At 40.7% G+C, this 9,319-nt stretch overlaps 1 long non-coding RNA gene across 1 annotated transcript; it reads right to left on the minus strand.

Moving 5' to 3' along the window:
* Positions 1-78: 78 nt before the first annotated feature.
* Positions 79-8,259, minus strand: LOC115429680 (uncharacterized). Its single transcript, XR_003936821.1, has 2 exons — positions 7,610-8,259; positions 79-929 (listed from the first exon to the last, which is right to left on the minus strand). It is a non-coding gene; the product is annotated as an uncharacterized LOC115429680 (long non-coding RNA).
* Between the last annotated feature and the right edge of the window lie 1,060 nt (positions 8,260-9,319).

Genomic DNA, 9,319 nt, shown 5'->3' on the forward strand with positions numbered 1-9,319 from the left:
ACATCTCATTCATCGTAAATGTTCTGTGATTCCTGTGATATTGCCAGTGATTCAGAAAAGACAGAAGTAGTCTCAAAAGATGCTTTCACATTCAGTCTTTGTGCTGTTAAATTGTTTTAATAACAAAAATGCACGGTTTAGGTTTATTTCCATTGCATTAAATTTCACTGCAATAAATAAAATGAAATAAAATATCTCTTATTTTGAGCAGTATACATTGTGTATTTTGAAAGATGCCTTACATTTGTCTTGTCCCTGTACAGCAGAAAAATGTTTGGGGATAAAATACAAGTAAAATATTTTCCTAAATGTTACGGTAGATACAAAGTCAGACTTGGAAGTTTATATAATAAGAAATAAATAAAAGTACATCAGAGACTGCATCAGAAGAAATTGTCTCATTAATCATCAGTTCATATTTGCTTTTATTCAATGCCAAATACACTGTTTTTCATATTTACATGCATAATTATAAAAATGACAATTTGTACAGTTGCATGATATACAATAAATGCATTATATAACATACATTTCTACAGAATGGGAATGCATACATCTGTATTTACTGCTGAGGCTCTGTAATTCACCTGCAAGGCCCTTTTCTAGGCCTCAGAGCTCCGTTCTACATGGACTCAGTGCTGCATTGCGTGACACCATTACAAGTTACATCATTGTGCACCACACCGCAGTGCACTCTTCAAATCATCACATACTCCATCCATCAACTGACTTTGAACCTGATTGGATGTCATTAAAACCATCCAATCTAGGCAGTTGGTCCGCAGTGTGAGTGCTCGTGCTTCATCCTGGGGGCAATATGTTCAGAGGGAGAAGCTCTGTGGGCAGAAGAGCAGCAGAGCTATTGATCCTCCACAGCCGGCTGACAAGGATGTAGCCGGGGCTTCAGTGGCCCAACTCCACAGGGGGCACTGCAGGGTGGAGAGGGAGGGGTTGGTCATTCTTGTTGCCTGGAGTCGTGCAGGCAGACTCCAGGGCAGAGCTTTAATCTCCACTAATCGTTTCTTAATACGTGCATCCCAGCCTCTGCACTCCCTCACGCACACACATCCCCACATATCCACACACATATACACAAACTGCTTGCAGTCCTAGCCCCCGCTTGCTCTTACAAGACATAATCTCCTATCCCTTGTACTGAGCAAAGGGTTGGGCCACAACTTGAGACGCCATTCCACTCATACAGAGAAATGGACTCTGGATGGATGTACCTTTAAGATGGATACTTATTAATGTCCAACCAGTCATCAAATAACTCGCTGTGTGTAACCCACTCATCTGAGATTGAAAGTGATTTTTCATCTCAACATGCATCTGGACCTCATTCCATCTCTCCCTGACATGTAGCTGATGAAGCATCCTCCAGTATAATGTAGTCTAATAGTCTAATAATGGCATCCTCACCTTCCCAACTCACACCTCTGTCCACCTCCAAGCCAGACACTGCGTAAGAACGATGATAATCTCATTTCACTAATGCTCTGCAGCCAGCATTAGAACACAGGCGAAGCACTGTCTCAGCCCAACTCTACCCACCCAGGAAACTCAGTTGAGTGTGTATTTGTAGCAGTGTGTGTGTGTGTGTGTGTGTGTGTGAGAGAGAGAGAGAGAGAGAGAGAGAGAGAGAGGGAGAGAGAGAGAAAGAGATGGAGAAAGGGGCCAGGGGGGCTGTGGAATAGAGGGTGCTCTGAAAAATGCGGTGTAACCTGAGATGCACGGTCCATCTGGAGAAGGCCTCGCATTGACAAGAGTTATCCCACAATGCACTTTGCTGTGGAGAAGATCGTTAGAGGGAGTCTGACACAATGGATCAGAATTTTGAAAGTATTTATTTGTTACACATAAGAGAATTAGCAGAGTTAAGAAACAAAATCACTTGGCAAATAAAGTCAGCAGGGGTATCTGTAAAACAGATATTTTCTGAAACCTGAATCAGTTGTCCACTTAATTACAGCTGGAGTTCTTTTATGTCAACTAGTCTCCATCACCGCAAGCTCAAACACCGAAAAGCACCCTCTCTCTTTTCATGGTCAACCTGCTCCAAAGCAACACAACCACAACACAGCCCCAATGGCAACGTACATGTAGATCAAATACAGCTAGCCTGGAGGGAAACTGGTAACAATATAAATCATATTAGCTAAAGCTGAAGTGTAGGCTATAAAGCAGGATTTAGGCAAAGGCAGATAAAGAGGTTTTAATCTCCAGATCCCCCTGTCACCTACATTAGCAGACCCTGACCCAGATATATGGAGCTCAGTATGTAGCAGCTTTTCAATGGACTGTCAGAGGAAAAACCAAACCAACATGTGAGAAAGACTTGCTCGCTCTCCACCCTTTTCGTTTGGGAAGGGTGGAGGGAAAAAGACTGCATTGAAAGAGGAGGGTAAGGTGACACCGCATGGTTTGCCAATTATGCCACAGAGCTAAGAGAGGAACCCCCTGTTGGTCGGTGGAAGGCAGAATGGCTCAAACTGCAGACCTGCACTCACATGACCAACCTTGAAGGCAAGACTGATTAAGTGAAGGATTCATTATCCTTGTAGGTTATTGACACGGCACGAACAAGTCATCATTTTCTCTCCACTTGAGTGCATGTTGGCTGCAAGTGCAAAAACAATTTCTCAGATGATGATCTTTTACTAGATTAATACGACAGTTTTGGTCTATCATTAATCCGAAGTGCTTTACTTTTCTGAACGTCAGTGCAAAACAGGAAATATTTAAGTTGTGTTGATATAAAATATGACAAACATCACTAAATATTCATTTTATAGTTTCAGTTCGGTCAATTCATTGCATTTGATAAAATTGAACAGTACAATGAAAATTATCAAAATATTAAAGATTAACAAGTCATGTCACTTTAGAATGAACATGTTTAGTTCAGTTAAGAGGACATAAAACAGGCATTTGTGTTGGAGATAAATGGTAAAATGTTTTCTACTGTGATTTAACCCCAAATACTTTATAATGTGTCACTTTCACCTATCAAACACACACATGATCACACAGTAAACTGTGGTTCAATGTCTTGCTCCAGGACACTTAGGCACTTGGACATGTGTACAGGGGCTGGGGTTCAAGCCAACCTCCATGGACCACTGACCACTGACTGAAAAGCTGATTGCTGGGTGCAGATTTTCTTTCTTGTTCTGGGGAAGAACTGCCACATCCTATTCATAACAAACAAATATTAATTAAACATTTTCTGATATATTACATGTGCACATGACTGTGGATTTGGAGGCCTTTACAGACTGAGTAAACTCTGAGCATTGCAGTAATTATACACCTCATTTCAAAACGAAAAACGACTGTCCTTAAATTCCCTAAACTGATAGTTTGACCCAGGTATACCATATGTCTTAGTATGGTATGTTTACCCTTTAAATAGTCACTGGAGCTTTGAGGCTGGGGTGCGCAGGGGAGGAACAGAGTCTAACCCCACCCTTCACCACCTTCAGCCACTCACTCACTGACTAAAATGTCCTTCAGTATTTCTCTGCTCGGGACTGGACGGCTGGTTTGCCCTCAGTTGTTGCTGGATGCTCTCAAGCAGTAGTTGGCAAGTCTAGAACCACCGGATCCATCTACCTCACCAGTGTGAGTTCTACCATTGCCAAACACCACCAGAGAACTGCACAATGCTCATGTGAGTAACAATGAGAGCAGATTTTTTTGATGCAGAGATGTAAAGAAAATGTCATGAAATACTTGCATCAGGGCAGAATCAGCTTATCTTGCAGTAGTTATTTTCATGCATCATAGGACTGATGTAACTAAAATATGTCTCCGCTGAATGGGGATAAAATTCACATTATGCAGTGGCAGGACAACTAGAGGAACAACATGACCTCTGGGGTTAAGTCATAGGCAATTTCATACTGACAAATACCAACATGCAACAATATACGGAAGATTGAATTCCCAGACAACACGACAGTGATGGGAGTCTGTCTTGTCCTATATTGGCACTACACATAATTGCTCAAAGTATATATACAGAAGCAAAAATGTGCTAGTGCCAAAATGGGCAAAGAAGAAGAGTGGATGGAGCATCCAAGTGCAAGCGACTGTTGTTAAAGAGACACATGAGGGCAGAGAGATGTCAGTGTACCCAGCTCATGCAACTGCACCAGAGACATTACATCACATTCACCACACCCACAAGCACAGGAGAGGAGAATAAGAGCCCCACACAGTCAGCCACTATGGACGGGCATCATCATCATCAAGTGGTTCTTTCTCTGCTCTGTTTATGGCCCTATGGTAATTCACTGATAGTGAGCTCTCACAGTGAATTCTACCAGTGCCATACACAGAACAGGAGTCTTTATCACCCCAACACCTCAGCTAGCCAGCCCAGCAAAGTAAAACTATGCAAACTAGACCACGAGCCACCTGGAGGAGCAGAAACCTGGGAAGAAAACATGAGACAAGGGGAGAGAGAAATGAGAGGAAGAGAAGAAGTAGAGGAGTATCCCCCTTCCTCAGCGATGCAGTGATGGATCGTAACTGTGCTGCAGTGGAGTGATTCATGCATTGAGTAACAGGTCAAAGGCTAGTGTGTGCGAGTGTGGACAACCAACTAAATATAAGTCAATCCTTGGAGTGAATACACATCCTCTTCTGAGTGTTAACCGCTAATCACCCACATTGCCTTCTTTACATTTCTAGGAAATGCTTGTTAAAGCTGATGTAGGAAGACAGATCAAGTGCGTGTCCATGTCTGAATCATTTGACTTTCACAGGCCAGGAAGATTTTAGTCTTTGTAACAAAATTTTTGGATGCTTTAAATGAGCATTCAGGTAAATAAAATATGAAAGGGGCCTTACTGATGACCTCTTATCCAGATCTTCTATAAATGCTGGAACCAGACCATGATTTTAATGATTCATAAAGTATAAATTGTACATTTTTCCTCAGACATTACTTATGAAATGGCCTACAGATTATAGTTAATGTCTTTAGTTTCTGTGTCTTCTCTCCATAAACCACCATCTTGTTCAAAAGCTGACAAGCACCTTAAACTTGACCCTTTAATTCACCCTGTAGATTAGCGCTGTTACAGTGACCTAACAGTGTACTTCATGGCTGCATGACAGAGACATGATACTCTGCTCCTCTGCTCCTCTGCAGGTGGACCCTTACACACAGCGAGTCACACAAACATCTACTTCATCCCTTCAGATTATAATTAATACACAGTCAGGGAGAAAGGATAATTATTGACCACATTTGTTTTTAATTCCAATTATTATTTAGGCCAGTTGTACCTTTTTCAATAAAGTGAATCCTGTTTTTTTCTTTTATTGCGGTGACACTATGTTCTTCAATCAAAGCCTGGTTAACACTTGACTCAATGTCTTAAGATTGAATGCAAACCAACAGTATATAGATATGTAAACTTCAAATCCCAGAAAATGGCTGCCATCAGAGTCAGATGTAGATTCAGCTAGTCTTGTAAACAAATTAAAAGTAGAATCCTGCTGCATTCTTTTGTACACGACCCTCAACTCGATCAGCTCACTTTGAATAATTCGTCCATAAAATGATGTCACATTAAACAGCTGCTGAGCCACAACCTTCAGCCCTTCTCCTGACCTTCCATGTGTTGTCAAAAACATCCTTGTGCTGAGGATAATCTGAATCGCAGAGGCTAACTGTCCTCAGGTCTGTCCTGCAGGGCCCAAAACGCCCCACCCTTGCTTCAGCCATTAGCTCACTCACCCTGGGCCCTGCAGTGAACGGAGCTCCCATTGATTCCAGCGATCAAACCATGTACTAAGTGATTCTTCAGACGCCCAAATGGCTCCCTGAGCAAGACTCCCATTGCAATTTCCTGGAGAAATCAATAGCACTAAAAAGCCAAGTCGAAAAAGAACCTGTGTCCTTTAAAGATGTGCCTATGTCTTGTTTTTCTATAGCTTAAAATGGAGATTAATGAGAACTTTGCAATGTTATTATACAAGAGTCATGAGTCATCACAATGGCACAGAGAAAATGCAATAGTCTTAAACCATCAGAAACACATTCAAATGGTTTTATTCATTTACTTGATAAAAAAAATACACTTTAAATGTTTGTTCATTTATACCTACTATTTATTTCTGAGCCCTCAGTAAATATTCATATTATTTGGATAATTATTATGTTGGTGGATGGCATACAAAGCCATCTTTGATGTGTTGTCAGGGCCAGCTGTCAAAATACAAAGCCCATCTGCATTGGTCTGTATAAACTGGAACCACTGGTCTACTTGTTAATTTAGAGGTTGAAATAATGAAAAATTGCTTAATTTTTATAGCTTCTTTGGTTTTTAACAAATTAGAAACAGCTTCTAATAAACTGTCCACAGTTCTTTCTCCCTGTTAACCTTTAAAGAATCTACGTAACTCTATACATAAGCCATAGATTTATATAAAACACCAATAAAATATAAATATACACAGCAATGAAATACAAACACACACTGTAACAATATATAGAGCTGTCTTGCAGTCTGTGTAAGTTAATATATGGTGATTTAAAAATAACATGAATAATTTCCTCCCACTGTGAATTAAAACAAGCATTGTTGTTATTGAAATGTGAACATTGCATGGTCTGAAGTGCCTTTTGTCTGTGCCATCGTTAATTTACCCTCAGAGCAGAACCAAAGCCCCTTCACTTAATCGCATTTGCCTGCATAGGAAGTCTACAAGTCCTCAACTTCACGGTTATTTCAGGAGGATTTATCACTCAGAAGTCCCAGAAGCAAGACCTAAACTCAATGTCAATCATTCAACCTGACATCAACCACAAGAAACAGGCCTTTAAACACGAAGAAAATCTCACGAAAAATGCCCATAATCTCATTCTGTTTTACTGAGCATGTAAAGGAAGTCTGGGTAATTTACTCTGGGTTTAAATATATTTTGAATCTAACAATTAATGTTTGGTATTATAATTATTTTATTACTGTAGTTTTTTTTTTTCTGCATCCAAAATACCTTATTTTGACGTTATAAAAATACAATACTATACTACTATAAAGACTCTGTAACGCATGAAATAGAATGTATTTCCATTTCTAGCAGGTGCATCATGATTTTTTAAAAAAAGCACAAAACAAACAAACAAACAAAAAAAAAAAAACAACAAACGCATAGGCCTACAATAAATACAAGCCTTTATCTGGAATTATACACACACCAGGGAAACTGCATTATCTTTATTCTACTAAGTATTATTCGCGTAACATTTAATTTACAATTGTTGTATTTGGTTTATTTTAATACAATACAATAAAATACAATTTAATAATGTTTGGGCTGTGCGTGATTTAAAAATACGGAGCTTTAGATTCAGTTATACAGATTTGTATTTGACCAAGTGTTTTTCTGAAAGAACAGAGTATTTATCAGACAGGCTACATATTGGTATTTTGGATGCAGCGTAAATTTAGTTTTGGCGATATTTCGTTTCTGTGGTTTTGATTTTCAGGCAAAGTTTCCTCTGAATTCATAAGATTACTTATAAACTACAACACCCAGTATGATTTAGTCCAAGTGGAGCTGAACTGAAAAGATAAAATGTAGTTCATACCTTCCCCCGGGTCCATCGCCGCGCCTCACATCAGAGTCTACAAACTGCACTGAAGCCGGCCTCACCACACATTTTAGTCCGTCATCTATTCTTATTACTTTAAGCTTTTCCTATTTAGAAGTTGTGTTAAGGCAACACAAGCCTTCAGCCCTTGTTGCCCGCAGCAGGACTGCAGAATTACAATGAAACAAAAGAAATCCAAGCGGCGTCCTGAACTTCCTGAGTATCAAATGTCAGCTGGAGCCCTGCGCTCCTGTCCTCTCCCCTCTCCTACCGGTTCCCTCTCTCTCCAAACTCAACCTCCTCCCTTTTACCTGCGCGTCCAGACTGCACACTGGCACAAAGAAAGGTGCACCGCGTACCTTTTTAAAGGCGCACACACCAAGGAGCGGCAGTGCGTAAAAAGCACAGCTGAGAAATGCGCAAAAAGTCAGACATTCTGCATTTTATCTTTACAAATACAGCTGAGGGGATGTGCGTCAGGTTGCGCAAAATATTCACAACTTTCCAATTTCTGCATGTGCTTTTAAAAATATTTACAGTCAATACAGATGTCTGATGATCATATCTGTAAGTAGGCCTAGAACACAAATTCGATGAGAATATCCTCAAATGGCCTCTGAAGGCAGGATCTGAACAGGCTGAACTCAGAGGGTGCACAACCTACCGCAGATGATCTGTGTTCAGAAGAGTGGGCGGTTTTTTTCAGCCTCTGGAAGCGGGACGCAAACAGCTCCATCCTCTCTCTCTCTCTCTCTCTCTCTCTCTCTCTCTCTCTCTCTCTCTCTCTCTCTCTCTCTCTCCACCTGGTCTGGTCTGGTCTGGACTGCGGGTCTCGGTGGATCAGGAGGACTACTACCGACGCAATAATCCACGCCTGACTCTGTGCTGTCCTCCGGTGTCCGTGGCCTCCCGTACCGGCTGTGCGGCCTGTTGGAGGGGTCTCTCTCTCTCTCTCTCTCTCTCTCTCTCTCTCTCTCTCTCCTCCGGTGGACGGACGAGGCCGTGAAAGCGGTGCTGTTTTAACCCGGGACTGCCGCAGACTGAGCGGATAAGGATTGGTTTTGTCTCTCCGGATTAAACGATTTCCTGACGAATAATTCGGACCAACCCCCTTTTTTAGACTGTCCCAACGCGAGAAAAGACACGACACTTTTCACATCTCCCACCTCTCTATTTAGAGTATTTATTTAGGCCTGTTTCATTTTTACAGCTTCATCACTAAGATAGGAAATCTGCACAAATGTTTAATATTATCATTATTTTTTCATTTTAACAGGTTTATTAAAATATTTCAGATTAATTCATACCTTGACTTGTACAAAATAATGTCGTGTACTGTAGGCCCACTTTGGGATTTTCAGGTTTACTCATGAATCTACATCAGCATCTGTAAAATGTCCAAGTGTCACAAAAGGCTGCTGCTGGTTTTTGGAGGCCTTCAGAGGTAGACAGGAGGCCTGAAGGCCCGTTAAATGATGTGGAGGTCAGTAGTTCACTGTTTACACACACTAATGCTGTAGAACAGGGGTGTCAAACTCATTTTAGTTCAGAAGCCATATTAAGCCAAATTTGATCTGCAGTGGGCCGAACCAGTGAACTAATAACACAATGATATATAAATAATGTCAACTCCAAACTTTCTTCTATGTTTTAGAGCAAAAAAAGTAAAATTCTGAGATGAAAATGTTTATATCTACAACTGTCCTT

This window comes from Sphaeramia orbicularis, chromosome 12, assembly GCF_902148855.1.
Source record: "Sphaeramia orbicularis chromosome 12, fSphaOr1.1, whole genome shotgun sequence".
NCBI lineage: Eukaryota > Metazoa > Chordata > Actinopteri > Kurtiformes > Apogonidae > Sphaeramia > Sphaeramia orbicularis.